The sequence below is a fragment of the Canis aureus genome, chromosome 4 (genome assembly GCF_053574225.1).
Source record: "Canis aureus isolate CA01 chromosome 4, VMU_Caureus_v.1.0, whole genome shotgun sequence".
Classification (NCBI taxonomy): domain Eukaryota; kingdom Metazoa; phylum Chordata; class Mammalia; order Carnivora; family Canidae; genus Canis; species Canis aureus.
The window spans coordinates 11,910,721-11,925,527 of NC_135614.1; the positions used below are offsets into that span (position 1 = coordinate 11,910,721).

The following is a 14,807-nucleotide window of genomic DNA, read 5'->3' on the forward strand; positions in this document are numbered from 1 at the left end:
GGCGGTTCGGCTGATGGGCAGGAATGGGAGCGGAACGGCATCCCTGACCCCGTGGCTGCAGGGCCTGCGGCTGCCAGGGCTCCTGACGCAGCTCCAGGGCCTGCGCCCCTCCGGCGGGGTGGCTGCCTCGCCCCCACAGGCCGTGTGGCCCAGCTCCGAGTGCCTGTGTCCTTCCGTCTGTCTGTGTGTGTGTGTGTCGTGGGCACCTGTGTCTGTGTCCCTGCCTGTGCGACGATGGGGTCCGGCGGCGCGGGCGGCCCCGGCTTGGCTTTGAGCCAGGCGGGCTGAAGAACAGGAGAGGCCAGGGGCCCGCCGGCGCCGGCCCCGGCCCGCGGCACACCCCGACACCCCCCCGCAGCCCCCAGGCCCCAGCCCCCGGCCCCCGGCCCCCGGCCCCCGGCCCCCAGCGAGCGGCCCGATGTGGGGCGGCGTGCCATCCGGGGAGCCGAGCGGCGGCGACGAGCCCGACAGGCCGGGGACGGGAGCGCGCCCGGGCTCCCGCGACAGACTCGGCTCCGGGGTGCGGGACGCGTCTTGGCCCCCACCCCCCGGCCCGGGCAGGCGCCCTCCGCCACCCCGGGCGCGGCGCGGGAGGCGGTCAGTCCATCAGTCGGGCCGGCAGGCGAGCATGCAGGCAGGCAGGCAGGCAGGCAGGCAGGCGTTCAGGCGGGCCGCACAGGGCGGGCGGAGGAGGGCTGAGGAGCGGCGGGCGCCCGGCCTGGAGAGGCGCAGAGCAGGCTCTTGGGGCGCCCAGCGGCAGGCGCGGACGTCTACGGCCATACCACCCTGAACGCGCCCGATCTCGTCTGATCTCGGAAGCTAAGCAGGGTCGGGCCTGGTTAGTACTTGGATGGGAGACCGCCTGGGAATACCGGGTGCTGTAGGCTTTTTTTCTTCGGCCTTCCTGTCCGTCCCTTTGCCGCCAACACCCCCCTCGCCCAACGCGGCGGCGGCGGCGGCGGCGGCGGCGGCGCCCTCCGGACGACCCCTGCCATGGCCCCCGCCCCGCCGGGACCACCGCAGGGCGCCGCGGGGCACCGAGGGCGCCCGCTGCACGGGCAGGACGCCACTACATACACCACACACCTCCTCTTCCTCCCAGCCCTTCAACCTCGCAGCCCTTCAACGACGCCCACCCGCATCCTAGCCGGCCGCGCGTCCCAGGGGGCCGAGGGGGCCGAGGGGGCCCGAAGGGGCCCAGGGAGGGGACGGGGCGACAGCCGGAACCTCGGGGCGGGGGCGCGGGGGGGCGGTGCGGTCGCTGGGGGGAGACGGGTGGGGGCTGGATCCCGTCCTCGCAGGCCTGCGAGGCCCTCGGTGGGGCCGAGGGGGGGGGTGCTTGGGAGCTGGGGGCCGGGGGCCGGGCCTGCCTGCGGGCCCTCCTCGCCCCGCCCCAGGCCCCGCCCCCAGGCCCGCCCCCAGCCCCTAGCACCGCCCCCAGCGACCAAGCCACCCAGCCACCCGCAACACCCCCCCCACCTTCGGCCCGGGCCCGCCTGCACCTTCTCTCCGAAGGACATGCCCTCCGTCCCCCGCGGACCACCGTCCCTTCGGCCCTCAGCCCCGGGGTCCACGCTCCGCGTGCCCAGGACACCAACCAGACGGCCCGACCGCCGGGGGCCTCAGGCCCCCCGTTGGCGCCGGGCTCCGCGCTCCGTGACCCCGCGACAGCCAAGACCACAGCGACGCGGGGGCGGCCGGCACCCAGGCCCAAAGAGCCGCTCGGGACACAGCAAGACACACCACAGACACTCGCTCCGCGCCTGGGCCAGGGCGCCGCGCACGCACGCAGGCACACGGCCCCGCGGCGGTTCGGCTGATGGGCAGGAATGGGAGCGGAACGGCATCCCTGACCCCGTGGCTGCAGGGCCTGCGGCTGCCAGGGCTCCTGACGCAGCTCCAGGGCCTGCGCCCCTCCGGCGGGGTGGCTGCCTCGCCCCCACAGGCCGTGTGGCCCAGCTCCGAGTGCCTGTGTCCTTCCGTCTGTCTGTGTGTGTGTGTGTCGTGGGCACCTGTGTCTGTGTCCCTGCCTGTGCGACGATGGGGTCCGGCGGCGCGGGCGGCCCCGGCTTGGCTTTGAGCCAGGCGGGCTGAAGAACAGGAGAGGCCAGGGGCCCGCCGGCGCCGGCCCCGGCCCGCGGCACACCCCGACACCCCCCCGCAGCCCCCAGGCCCCAGCCCCCGGCCCCCGGCCCCCGGCCCCCGGCCCCCAGCGAGCGGCCCGATGTGGGGCGGCGTGCCATCCGGGGAGCCGAGCGGCGGCGACGAGCCCGACAGGCCGGGGACGGGAGCGCGCCCGGGCTCCCGCGACAGACTCGGCTCCGGGGTGCGGGACGCGTCTTGGCCCCCACCCCCCGGCCCGGGCAGGCGCCCTCCGCCACCCCGGGCGCGGCGCGGGAGGCGGTCAGTCCATCAGTCGGGCCGGCAGGCGAGCATGCAGGCAGGCAGGCAGGCAGGCAGGCAGGCAGGCGTTCAGGCGGGCCGCACAGGGCGGGCGGAGGAGGGCTGAGGAGCGGCGGGCGCCCGGCCTGGAGAGGCGCAGAGCAGGCTCTTGGGGCGCCCAGCGGCAGGCGCGGACGTCTACGGCCATACCACCCTGAACGCGCCCGATCTCGTCTGATCTCGGAAGCTAAGCAGGGTCGGGCCTGGTTAGTACTTGGATGGGAGACCGCCTGGGAATACCGGGTGCTGTAGGCTTTTTTTCTTCGGCCTTCCTGTCCGTCCCTTTGCCGCCAACACCCCCCTCGCCCAACGCGGCGGCGGCGGCGGCGGCGGCGGCGGCGCCCTCCGGACGACCCCTGCCATGGCCCCCGCCCCGCCGGGACCACCGCAGGGCGCCGCGGGGCACCGAGGGCGCCCGCTGCACGGGCAGGACGCCACTACATACACCACACACCTCCTCTTCCTCCCAGCCCTTCAACCTCGCAGCCCTTCAACGACGCCCACCCGCATCCTAGCCGGCCGCGCGTCCCAGGGGGCCGAGGGGGCCGAGGGGGCCCGAAGGGGCCCAGGGAGGGGACGGGGCGACAGCCGGAACCTCGGGGCGGGGGCGCGGGGGGGCGGTGCGGTCGCTGGGGGGAGACGGGTGGGGGCTGGATCCCGTCCTCGCAGGCCTGCGAGGCCCTCGGTGGGGCCGAGGGGGGGGTGCTTGGGGGCCGGGGGCCGGGCCTGCATGCGGGCCCTCCTCGCCCCCAGGCCCCGCCCCCAGGCCCGCCCCCAGCCCCTAGCACCGCCCCCAGCGACCAAGCCACCCAGCCACCCGCAACACCCCCCCCCACCTTCGGCCCGGGCCCGCCTGCACCTTCTCCTCCGAAGGGACATGCCCTCCGTCCCCCGCGGACTCACCGTCCCTTCGGCCCTCAGCCCCGGGGTCCACGCTCCGCGTGCCCAGGACACCAACCAGACGGCCCGGCCGCCGGGGGCCTCAGGCCCCCCGTTGGCGCCGGGCTCCGCGCTCCGTGACCCCGCGACAGCCAAGACCACGGCGACGCGGGGGCGGCCGGCACCCAGGCCCAAAGAGCCGCTCGGGACACAGCAAGACACACCACAGACACTCGCTCCGCGCCTGGGCCAGGGCGCCGCGCACGCACGCAGGCACACGGCCCCGCGGCGGTTCGGCTGATGGGCAGGAATGGGAGCGGAACGGCATCCCTGACCCCGGGCTGCAGGGCCTGCGGCTGCCAGGGCTCCTGACGCAGCTCCAGGGCCTGGCCCCTCCGGCGGGTGGCTGCCTCCCCCCCACAGGCCGTGTGGCCCAGCTCCGAGTGCCTGTGTCCTTCCGTCTGTCTGTGTGTGTGTGTGTCGTGGGCACCTGTGTCTGTGTCCCTGCCTGTGCGACGATGGGGTCCGGCGGCGCGGGCGGCCCCGGCTTGGCTTTGAGCCAGGCGGGCTGAAGAACAGGGAGAGGCCAGGGGCCCGCCGGCGCCGGCCCCGGCCCGCGGCACACCCCGACACCCCCCCGCAGCCCCCAGGCCCCAGCCCCCGGCCCCCGGCCCCCGGCCCCCGGCCACCAGCGAGCGGCCCGATGTGGGGCGGCGTGCCATCCGGGGAGCCGAGCGGCGGCGACGAGCCCGACAGGCCGGGGACGGGAGCGCGCCCGGGCTCCCGCGACAGACTCGGCTCCGGGGTGCGGGACGCGTCTTGGCCCCCACCCCCCGGCCCGGGCAGGCGCCCTCCGCCACCCCGGGCGTGGCGCGGGAGGCGGTCAGTCCATCAGTCGGGCCGGCAGGCGAGCATGCAGGCAGGCAGGCAGGCAGGCAGGCGTTCAGGCGGGCCGCACAGGGCGGGCGGAGGAGGGCTGAGGAGCGGCGGGCGCCCGGCCTGGAGAGGCGCAGAGCAGGCTCTTGGGGCGCCCAGCGGCAGGCGCGGACGTCTACGGCCATACCACCCTGAACGCGCCCGATCTCGTCTGATCTCGGAAGCTAAGCAGGGTCGGGCCTGGTTAGTACTTGGATGGGAGACCGCCTGGGAATACCGGGTGCTGTAGGCTTTTTTTTCTTCGGCCTTCCTGTCCGTCCCTTTGCCGCCAACACCCCCCTCGCCCAACGCGGCGGCGGCGGCGGCGGCGGCGGCGGCGGCGGCGGCGGCGCCCTCCGGACGACCCCTGCCATGGCCCCCGCCCCGCCGGGACCACCGCAGGGCGCCGCGGGGCACCGAGGGCGCCCGCTGCACGGGCAGGACGCCACTACATACACCACACACCTCCTCTTCCTCCCAGCCCTTCAACCTCGCAGCCCTTCAACGACGCCCACCCGCATCCTAGCCGGCCGCGCGTCCCAGGGGGCCGAGGGGGCCGAGGGGGCCCGAAGGGGCCCAGGGAGGGGACGGGGCGACAGCCGGAACCTCGGGGCGGGGGCGCGGGGGGGCGGTGCGGTCGCTGGGGGGAGACGGGTGGGGGCTGGATCCCGTCCTCGCAGGCCTGCGAGGCCCTCGGTGGGGCCGAGGGGGGGGGTGCTTGGGAGCTGGGGGCCGGGGGCCGGGCCTGCCTGCGGGCCCTCCTCGCCCCGCCCCAGGCCCCGCCCCCAGGCCCGCCCCCAGCCCCTAGCACCGCCCCCAGCGACCAAGCCACCCAGCCACCCGCAACACCCCCCCCACCTTCGGCCCGGGCCCGCCTGCACCTTCTCTCCGAAGGACATGCCCTCCGTCCCCCGCGGACCACCGTCCCTTCGGCCCTCAGCCCCGGGGTCCACGCTCCGCGTGCCCAGGACACCAACCAGACGGCCCGACCGCCGGGGGCCTCAGGCCCCCCGTTGGCGCCGGGCTCCGCGCTCCGTGACCCCGCGACAGCCAAGACCACAGCGACGCGGGGGCGGCCGGCACCCAGGCCCAAAGAGCCGCTCGGGACACAGCAAGACACACCACAGACACTCGCTCCGCGCCTGGGCCAGGGCGCCGCGCACGCACGCAGGCACACGGCCCCGCGGCGGTTCGGCTGATGGGCAGGAATGGGAGCGGAACGGCATCCCTGACCCCGTGGCTGCAGGGCCTGCGGCTGCCAGGGCTCCTGACGCAGCTCCAGGGCCTGCGCCCCTCCGGCGGGGTGGCTGCCTCGCCCCCACAGGCCGTGTGGCCCAGCTCCGAGTGCCTGTGTCCTTCCGTCTGTCTGTGTGTGTGTGTGTCGTGGGCACCTGTGTCTGTGTCCCTGCCTGTGCGACGATGGGGTCCGGCGGCGCGGGCGGCCCCGGCTTGGCTTTGAGCCAGGCGGGCTGAAGAACAGGAGAGGCCAGGGGCCCGCCGGCGCCGGCCCCGGCCCGCGGCACACCCCGACACCCCCCCGCAGCCCCCAGGCCCCAGCCCCCGGCCCCCGGCCCCCGGCCCCCGGCCCCCAGCGAGCGGCCCGATGTGGGGCGGCGTGCCATCCGGGGAGCCGAGCGGCGGCGACGAGCCCGACAGGCCGGGGACGGGAGCGCGCCCGGGCTCCCGCGACAGACTCGGCTCCGGGGTGCGGGACGCGTCTTGGCCCCCACCCCCCGGCCCGGGCAGGCGCCCTCCGCCACCCCGGGCGCGGCGCGGGAGGCGGTCAGTCCATCAGTCGGGCCGGCAGGCGAGCATGCAGGCAGGCAGGCAGGCAGGCAGGCAGGCAGGCGTTCAGGCGGGCCGCACAGGGCGGGCGGAGGAGGGCTGAGGAGCGGCGGGCGCCCGGCCTGGAGAGGCGCAGAGCAGGCTCTTGGGGCGCCCAGCGGCAGGCGCGGACGTCTACGGCCATACCACCCTGAACGCGCCCGATCTCGTCTGATCTCGGAAGCTAAGCAGGGTCGGGCCTGGTTAGTACTTGGATGGGAGACCGCCTGGGAATACCGGGTGCTGTAGGCTTTTTTTCTTCGGCCTTCCTGTCCGTCCCTTTGCCGCCAACACCCCCCTCGCCCAACGCGGCGGCGGCGGCGGCGGCGGCGGCGGCGCCCTCCGGACGACCCCTGCCATGGCCCCCGCCCCGCCGGGACCACCGCAGGGCGCCGCGGGGCACCGAGGGCGCCCGCTGCACGGGCAGGACGCCACTACATACACCACACACCTCCTCTTCCTCCCAGCCCTTCAACCTCGCAGCCCTTCAACGACGCCCACCCGCATCCTAGCCGGCCGCGCGTCCCAGGGGGCCGAGGGGGCCGAGGGGGCCCGAAGGGGCCCAGGGAGGGGACGGGGCGACAGCCGGAACCTCGGGGCGGGGGCGCGGGGGGGCGGTGCGGTCGCTGGGGGGAGACGGGTGGGGGCTGGATCCCGTCCTCGCAGGCCTGCGAGGCCCTCGGTGGGGCCGAGGGGGGGGTGCTTGGGGGCCGGGGGCCGGGCCTGCATGCGGGCCCTCCTCGCCCCGCCCCAGGCCCCGCCCCCAGGCCCGCCCCCAGCCCCTAGCACCGCCCCCAGCGACCAAGCCACCCAGCCACCCGCAACACCCCCCCCACCTTCGGCCCGGGCCCGCCTGCACCTTCTCTCCGAAGGACATGCCCTCCGTCCCCCGCGGACCACCGTCCCTTCGGCCCTCAGCCCCGGGGTCCACGCTCCGCGTGCCCAGGACACCAACCAGACGGCCCGGCCGCCGGGGGCCTCAGGCCCCCCGTTGGCGCCGGGCTCCGCGCTCCGTGACCCCGCGACAGCCAAGACCACGGCGACGCGGGGGCGGCCGGCACCCAGGCCCAAAGAGCCGCTCGGGACACAGCAAGACACACCACAGACACTCGCTCCGCGCCTGGGCCAGGGCGCCGCGCACGCACGCAGGCACACGGCCCCGCGGCGGTTCGGCTGATGGGCAGGAATGGGAGCGGAACGGCATCCCTGACCCCGTGGCTGCAGGGCCTGCGGCTGCCAGGGCTCCTGACGCAGCTCCAGGGCCTGCGCCCCTCCGGCGGGGTGGCTGCCTCGCCCCCACAGGCCGTGTGGCCCAGCTCCGAGTGCCTGTGTCCTTCCGTCTGTCTGTGTGTGTGTGTGTCGTGGGCACCTGTGTCTGTGTCCCTGCCTGTGCGACGATGGGGTCCGGCGGCGCGGGCGGCCCCGGCTTGGCTTTGAGCCAGGCGGGCTGAAGAACAGGAGAGGCCAGGGGCCCGCCGGCGCCGGCCCCGGCCCGCGGCACACCCCGACACCCCCCCGCAGCCCCCAGGCCCCAGCCCCCGGCCCCCGGCCCCCGGCCCCCGGCCACCAGCGAGCGGCCCGATGTGGGGCGGCGTGCCATCCGGGGAGCCGAGCGGCGGCGACGAGCCCGACAGGCCGGGGACGGGAGCGCGCCCGGGCTCCCGCGACAGACTCGGCTCCGGGGTGCGGGACGCGTCTTGGCCCCCACCCCCCGGCCCGGGCAGGCGCCCTCCGCCACCCCGGGCGTGGCGCGGGAGGCGGTCAGTCCATCAGTCGGGCCGGCAGGCGAGCATGCAGGCAGGCAGGCAGGCAGGCAGGCGTTCAGGCGGGCCGCACAGGGCGGGCGGAGGAGGGCTGAGGAGCGGCGGGCGCCCGGCCTGGAGAGGCGCAGAGCAGGCTCTTGGGGCGCCCAGCGGCAGGCGCGGACGTCTACGGCCATACCACCCTGAACGCGCCCGATCTCGTCTGATCTCGGAAGCTAAGCAGGGTCGGGCCTGGTTAGTACTTGGATGGGAGACCGCCTGGGAATACCGGGTGCTGTAGGCTTTTTTTCTTCGGCCTTCCTGTCCGTCCCTTTGCCGCCAACACCCCCCTCGCCCAACGCGGCGGCGGCGGCGGCGGCGGCGGCGGCGGCGGCGGCGGCGCCCTCCGGACGACCCCTGCCATGGCCCCCGCCCCGCCGGGACCACCGCAGGGCGCCGCGGGGCACCGAGGGCGCCCGCTGCACGGGCAGGACGCCACTACATACACCACACACCTCCTCTTCCTCCCAGCCCTTCAACCTCGCAGCCCTTCAACGACGCCCACCCGCATCCTAGCCGGCCGCGCGTCCCAGGGGGCCGAGGGGGCCGAGGGGGCCCGAAGGGGCCCAGGGAGGGGACGGGGCGACAGCCGGAACCTCGGGGCGGGGGCGCGGGGGGGCGGTGCGGTCGCTGGGGGGAGACGGGTGGGGGCTGGATCCCGTCCTCGCAGGCCTGCGAGGCCCTCCGTGGGGCCGAGGGGGGGGTGCTTGGGAGCCGGGGGCCGGGGGCCGGGCCTGCCTGCGGGCCCTCCTCGCCCCGCCCCAGGCCCCGCCCCCAGGCCCGCCCCCAGCCCCTAGCACCGCCCCCAGCGACCAAGCCACCCAGCCACCCGCAACACCCCCCCCACCTTCGGCCCGGGCCCGCCTGCACCTTCTCTCCGAAGGACATGCCCTCCGTCCCCCGCGGACCACCGTCCCTTCGGCCCTCAGCCCCGGGGGCCACGCTCCGCGTGCCCAGGACACCAACCAGACGGCCCGACCGCCGGGGGCCTCAGGCCCCCCGTTGGCGCCGGGCTCCGCGCTCCGTGACCCCGCGACAGCCAAGACCACAGCGACGCGGGGGCGGCCGGCACCCAGGCCCAAAAGAGCCGCTCGGGACACAGCAAGACACACCACAGACACTCGCTCCGCGCCTGGGCCAGGGCGCCGCGCACGCACGCAGGCACACGGCCCCGCGGAGGTTCGGCTGATGGGCAGGAATGGGAGCGGAACGGCATCCCTGACCCCGTGGCTGCAGGGCCTGCGGCTGCCAGGGCTCCTGACGCAGCTCCAGGGCCTGCGCCCCTCCGGCGGGGTGGCTGCCTCGCCCCCACAGGCCGTGTGGCCCAGCTCCGAGTGCCTGTGTCCTTCCGTCTGTCTGTGTGTGTGTGTGTCGTGGGCACCTGTGTCTGTGTCCCTGCCTGTGCGACGATGGGGTCCGGCGGCGCGGGCGGCCCCGGCTTGGCTTTGAGCCAGGCGGGCTGAAGAACAGGAGAGGCCAGGGGCCCGCCGGCGCCGGCCCCGGCCCGCGGCACACCCCGACACCCCCCCGCAGCCCCCAGGCCCCAGCCCCCGGCCCCCGGCCCCCGGCCCCCGGCCCCCAGCGAGCGGCCCGATGTGGGGCGGCGTGCCATCCGGGGAGCCGAGCGGCGGCGACGAGCCCGACAGGCCGGGGACGGGAGCGCGCCCGGGCTCCCGCGACAGACTCGGCTCCGGGGTGCGGGACGCGTCTTGGCCCCCACCCCCCGGCCCGGGCAGGCGCCCTCCGCCACCCCGGGCGCGGCGCGGGAGGCGGTCAGTCCATCAGTCGGGCCGGCAGGCGAGCATGCAGGCAGGCAGGCAGGCAGGCAGGCAGGCAGGCGTTCAGGCGGGCCGCACAGGGCGGGCGGAGGAGGGCTGAGGAGCGGCGGGCGCCCGGCCTGGAGAGGCGCAGAGCAGGCTCTTGGGGCGCCCAGCGGCAGGCGCGGACGTCTACGGCCATACCACCCTGAACGCGCCCGATCTCGTCTGATCTCGGAAGCTAAGCAGGGTCGGGCCTGGTTAGTACTTGGATGGGAGACCGCCTGGGAATACCGGGTGCTGTAGGCTTTTTTTCTTCGGCCTTCCTGTCCGTCCCTTTGCCGCCAACACCCCCCTCGCCCAACGCGGCGGCGGCGGCGGCGGCGGCGGCGCCCTCCGGACGACCCCTGCCATGGCCCCCGCCCCGCCGGGACCACCGCAGGGCGCCGCGGGGCACCGAGGGCGCCCGCTGCACGGGCAGGACGCCACTACATACACCACACACCTCCTCTTCCTCCCAGCCCTTCAACCTCGCAGCCCTTCAACGACGCCCACCCGCATCCTAGCCGGCCGCGCGTCCCAGGGGGCCGAGGGGGCCGAGGGGGCCCGAAGGGGCCCAGGGAGGGGACGGGGCGACAGCCGGAACCTCGGGGCGGGGGCGCGGGGGGGCGGTGCGGTCGCTGGGGGGAGACGGGTGGGGGCTGGATCCCGTCCTCGCAGGCCTGCGAGGCCCTCCGTGGGGCCGAGGGGGCGGTGCTTGGGAGCCGGGGGCCGGGGGCCGGGCCTGCCTGCGGGCCCTCCTCGCCCCGCCCCAGGCCCCGCCCCCAGGCCCGCCCCCAGCCCCTAGCACCGCCCCCAGCGACCAAGCCACCCAGCCACCCGCAACACCCCCCCCACCTTCGGCCCGGGCCCGCCTGCACCTTCTCTCCGAAGGACATGCCCTCCGTCCCCCGCGGACCACCGTCCCTTCGGCCCTCAGCCCCGGGGTCCACGCTCCGCGTGCCCAGGACACCAACCAGACGGCCCGACCGCCGGGGGCCTCAGGCCCCCCGTTGGCGCCGGGCTCCGCGCTCCGTGACCCCGCGACAGCCAAGACCACAGCGACGCGGGGGCGGCCGGCACCCAGGCCCAAAAGAGCCGCTCGGGACACAGCAAGACACACCACAGACACTCGCTCCGCGCCTGGGCCAGGGCGCCGCGCACGCACGCAGGCACACGGCCCCGCGGCGGTTCGGCTGATGGGCAGGAATGGGAGCGGAACGGCATCCCTGACCGCGTGGCTGCAGGGCCTGCGGCTGCCAGGGCTCCTGACGCAGCTCCAGGGCCTGCGCCCCTCCGGCGGGGTGGCTGCCTCGCCCCCACAGGCCGTGTGGCCCAGCTCCGAGTGCCTGTGTCCTTCCGTCTGTCTGTGTGTGTGTGTGTCGTGGGCACCTGTGTCTGTGTCCCTGCCTGTGCGACGATGGGGTCCGGCGGCGCGGGCGGCCCCGGCTTGGCTTTGAGCCAGGCGGGCTGAAGAACAGGAGAGGCAGGGGCCCGCCGGCGCCGGCCCCGGCCCGCGGCACACCCCGACACCCCCCCGCAGCCCCCAGGCCCCAGCCCCCGGCCCCCGGCCCCCGGCCCCCGGCCCCAGCGAGCGGCCCGATGTGGGGCGGCGTGCCATCCGGGGAGCCGAGCGGCGGCGACGAGCCCGACAGGCCGGGGACGGGAGCGCGCCCGGGCTCCCGCGACAGACTCGGCTCCGGGGTGCGGGACGCGTCTTGGCCCCCACCCCCCGGCCCGGGCAGGCGCCCTCCCGCCACCCCGGGCGCGGCGCGGGAGGCGGTCAGTCCATCAGTCGGGCCGGCAGGCGAGCATGCAGGCAGGCAGGCAGGCAGGCAGGCAGGCGTTCAGGCGGGCCGCACAGGGCGGGCGGAGGAGGGCTGAGGAGCGGCGGGCGCCCGGCCTGGAGAGGCGCAGAGCAGGCTCTTGGGGCGCCCAGCGGCAGGCGCGGACGTCTACGGCCATACCACCCTGAACGCGCCCGATCTCGTCTGATCTCGGAAGCTAAGCAGGGTCGGGCCTGGTTAGTACTTGGATGGGAGACCGCCTGGGAATACCGGGTGCTGTAGGCTTTTTTTCTTCGGCCTTCCTGTCCGTCCCTTTGCCGCCAACACCCCCCTCGCCCAACGCGGCGGCGGCGGCGGCGGCGGCGGCGGCGGCGACGGCGGCGCCCTCCGGACGACCCCTGCCATGGCCCCCGCCCCGCCGGGACCACCGCAGGCGCCGCGGGGCACCGAGGGCGCCCGCTGCACGGGCAGGACGCCACTACATACACCACACACCTCCTCTTCCTCCCAGCCCTTCAACCTCGCAGCCCTTCAACGACGCCCACCCGCATCCTAGCCGGCCGCGCGTCCCAGGGGGCCGAGGGGGCCGAGGGGGCCCGAAGGGGCCCAGGGAGGGGACGGGGCGACAGCCGGAACCTCGGGGCGGGGGCGCGGGGGGGCGGTGCGGTCGCTGGGGGGAGACGGGTGGGGGCAGGATCCCGTCCTCGCAGGCCTGCGAGGCCCTCGGTGGGGCCGAGGGGGGGGTGCTTGGGAGCCGGGGGCCGGGGGCCGGGCCTGCCTGCGGGCCCTCCTCGCCCCGCCCCAGGCCCCGCCCCCAGGCCCGCCCCCAGCCCCTAGCACCGCCCCCAGCGACCAAGCCACCCAGCCACCCGCAACACCCCCCCCACCTTCGGCCCGGGCCCGCCTGCACCTTCTCTCCGAAGGACATGCCCTCCGTCCCCCGCGGACCACCGTCCCTTCGGCCCTCAGCCCCGGGGTCCACGCTCCGCGTGCCCAGGACACCAACCAGACGGCCCGACCGCCGGGGGCCTCAGGCCCCCCGTTGGCGCCGGGCTCCGCGCTCCGTGACCCCGCGACAGCCAAGACCACAGCGACGCGGGGGCGGCCGGCACCCAGGCCCAAAAGAGCCGCTCGGGACACAGCAAGACACACCACAGACACTCGCTCCGCGCCTGGGCCAGGGCGCCGCGCACGCACGCAGGCACACGGCCCCGCGGCGGTTCGGCTGATGGGCAGGAATGGGAGCGGAACGGCATCCCTGACCGCGTGGCTGCAGGGCCTGCGGCTGCCAGGGCTCCTGACGCAGCTCCAGGGCCTGCGCCCCTCCGGCGGGGTGGCTGCCTCGCCCCCACAGGCCGTGTGGCCCAGCTCCGAGTGCCTGTGTCCTTCCGTCTGTCTGTGTGTGTGTGTGTCGTGGGCACCTGTGTCTGTGTCCCTGCCTGTGCGACGATGGGGTCCGGCGGCGCGGGCGGCCCCGGCTTGGCTTTGAGCCAGGCGGGCTGAAGAACAGGAGAGGCCAGGGGCCCGCCGGCGCCGGCCCCGGCCCGCGGCACACCCCGACACCCCCCCGCAGCCCCCAGGCCCCAGCCCCCGGCCCCCGGCCCCCGGCCCCCGGCCCCCAGCGAGCGGCCCGATGTGGGGCGGCGTGCCATCCGGGGAGCCGAGCGGCGGCGACGAGCCCGACAGGCCGGGGACGGGAGCGCGCCCGGGCTCCCGCGACAGACTCGGCTCCGGGGTGCGGGACGCGTCTTGGCCCCCACCCCCCGGCCCGGGCAGGCGCCCTCCGCCACCCCGGGCGCGGCGCGGGAGGCGGTCAGTCCATCAGTCGGGCCGGCAGGCGAGCATGCAGGCAGGCAGGCAGGCAGGCAGGCAGGCAGGCGTTCAGGCGGGCCGCACAGGGCGGGCGGAGGAGGGCTGAGGAGCGGCGGGCGCCCGGCCTGGAGAGGCGCAGAGCAGGCTCTTGGGGCGCCCAGCGGCAGGCGCGGACGTCTACGGCCATACCACCCTGAACGCGCCCGATCTCGTCTGATCTCGGAAGCTAAGCAGGGTCGGGCCTGGTTAGTACTTGGATGGGAGACCGCCTGGGAATACCGGGTGCTGTAGGCTTTTTTTCTTCGGCCTTCCTGTCCGTCCCTTTGCCGCCAACACCCCCCTCGCCCAACGCGGCGGCGGCGGCGGCGGCGGCGGCGGCGCCCTCCGGACGACCCCTGCCATGGCCCCCGCCCCGCCGGGACCACCGCAGGGCGCCGCGGGGCACCGAGGGCGCCCGCTGCACGGGCAGGACGCCACTACATACACCACACACCTCCTCTTCCTCCCAGCCCTTCAACCTCGCAGCCCTTCAACGACGCCCACCCGCATCCTAGCCGGCCGCGCGTCCCAGGGGGCCGAGGGGGCCGAGGGGGCCCGAAGGGGCCCAGGGAGGGGACGGGGCGACAGCCGGAACCTCGGGGCGGGGGCGCGGGGGGGCGGTGCGGTCGCTGGGGGGAGACGGGTGGGGGCTGGATCCCGTCCTCGCAGGCCTGCGAGGCCCTCGGTGGGGCCGAGGGGGGGGTGCTTGGGGGCCGGGGGCCGGGCCTGCATGCGGGCCCTCCTCGCCCCGCCCCAGGCCCCGCCCCCAGGCCCGCCCCCAGCCCCTAGCACCGCCCCCAGCGACCAAGCCACCCAGCCACCCGCAACACCCCCCCCACCTTCGGCCCGGGCCCGCCTGCACCTTCTCTCCGAAGGACATGCCCTCCGTCCCCCGCGGACCACCGTCCCTTCGGCCCTCAGCCCCGGGGTCCACGCTCCGCGTGCCCAGGACACCAACCAGACGGCCCGGCCGCCGGGGGCCTCAGGCCCCCCGTTGGCGCCGGGCTCCGCGCTCCGTCACCCCGCGACAGCCAAGACCACGGCGACGCGGGGGCGGCCGGCACCCAGGCCCAAAGAGCCGCTCGGGACACAGCAAGACACACCACAGACACTCGCTCCGCGCCTGGGCCAGGGCGCCGCGCACGCACGCAGGCACACGGCCCCGCGGCGGTTCGGCTGATGGGCAGGAATGGGAGCGGAACGGCATCCCTGACCCCGTGGCTGCAGGGCCTGCGGCTGCCAGGGCTCCTGACGCAGCTCCAGGGCCTGCGCCCCTCCGGCGGGGTGGCTGCCTCGCCCCCACAGGCCGTGTGGCCCAGCTCCGAGTGCCTGTGTCCTTCCGTCTGTCTGTGTGTGTGTGTGTCGTGGGCACCTGTGTCTGTGTCCCTGCCTGTGCGACGATGGGGTCCGGCGGCGCGGGCGGCCCTGGCTTGGCTTTGAGCCAGGCGGGCTGAAGAACAGGAGAGGCCAGGGGCCCGCCGGCGCCGGCCCCGGCCCGCGGCACACCCCGA

General features: G+C 76.8%; 8 non-coding genes across 8 annotated transcripts; all 8 read left to right on the plus strand.

Moving 5' to 3' along the window:
* The first annotated feature begins 768 nt into the window (after positions 1 to 768).
* Positions 769 to 887, plus strand: LOC144313203 (5S ribosomal RNA). Its single transcript, XR_013378925.1, has one exon. It is a non-coding gene; the product is annotated as a 5S ribosomal RNA (ribosomal RNA).
* A 1,691-nt stretch (positions 888 to 2,578) lies between these two features.
* LOC144313204 (5S ribosomal RNA) lies at positions 2,579 to 2,697 on the plus strand. The gene has a single exon (XR_013378926.1). It is a non-coding gene; the product is annotated as a 5S ribosomal RNA (ribosomal RNA).
* A 1,673-nt stretch (positions 2,698 to 4,370) lies between these two features.
* On the plus strand, positions 4,371 to 4,489 carry LOC144313205 (5S ribosomal RNA). Its single transcript, XR_013378927.1, has one exon. It is a non-coding gene; the product is annotated as a 5S ribosomal RNA (ribosomal RNA).
* A 1,704-nt stretch (positions 4,490 to 6,193) lies between these two features.
* On the plus strand, positions 6,194 to 6,312 carry LOC144313206 (5S ribosomal RNA). The gene has a single exon (XR_013378928.1). It is a non-coding gene; the product is annotated as a 5S ribosomal RNA (ribosomal RNA).
* A 1,675-nt stretch (positions 6,313 to 7,987) lies between these two features.
* LOC144313207 (5S ribosomal RNA) lies at positions 7,988 to 8,106 on the plus strand. The gene has a single exon (XR_013378929.1). It is a non-coding gene; the product is annotated as a 5S ribosomal RNA (ribosomal RNA).
* A 1,703-nt stretch (positions 8,107 to 9,809) lies between these two features.
* Positions 9,810 to 9,928, plus strand: LOC144313208 (5S ribosomal RNA). The gene has a single exon (XR_013378930.1). It is a non-coding gene; the product is annotated as a 5S ribosomal RNA (ribosomal RNA).
* A 1,683-nt stretch (positions 9,929 to 11,611) lies between these two features.
* On the plus strand, positions 11,612 to 11,730 carry LOC144313209 (5S ribosomal RNA). The gene has a single exon (XR_013378931.1). It is a non-coding gene; the product is annotated as a 5S ribosomal RNA (ribosomal RNA).
* Positions 11,731 to 13,432: 1,702 nt separating this feature from the next.
* Positions 13,433 to 13,551, plus strand: LOC144313210 (5S ribosomal RNA). Its single transcript, XR_013378932.1, has one exon. It is a non-coding gene; the product is annotated as a 5S ribosomal RNA (ribosomal RNA).
* Positions 13,552 to 14,807: the final 1,256 nt, after the last annotated feature.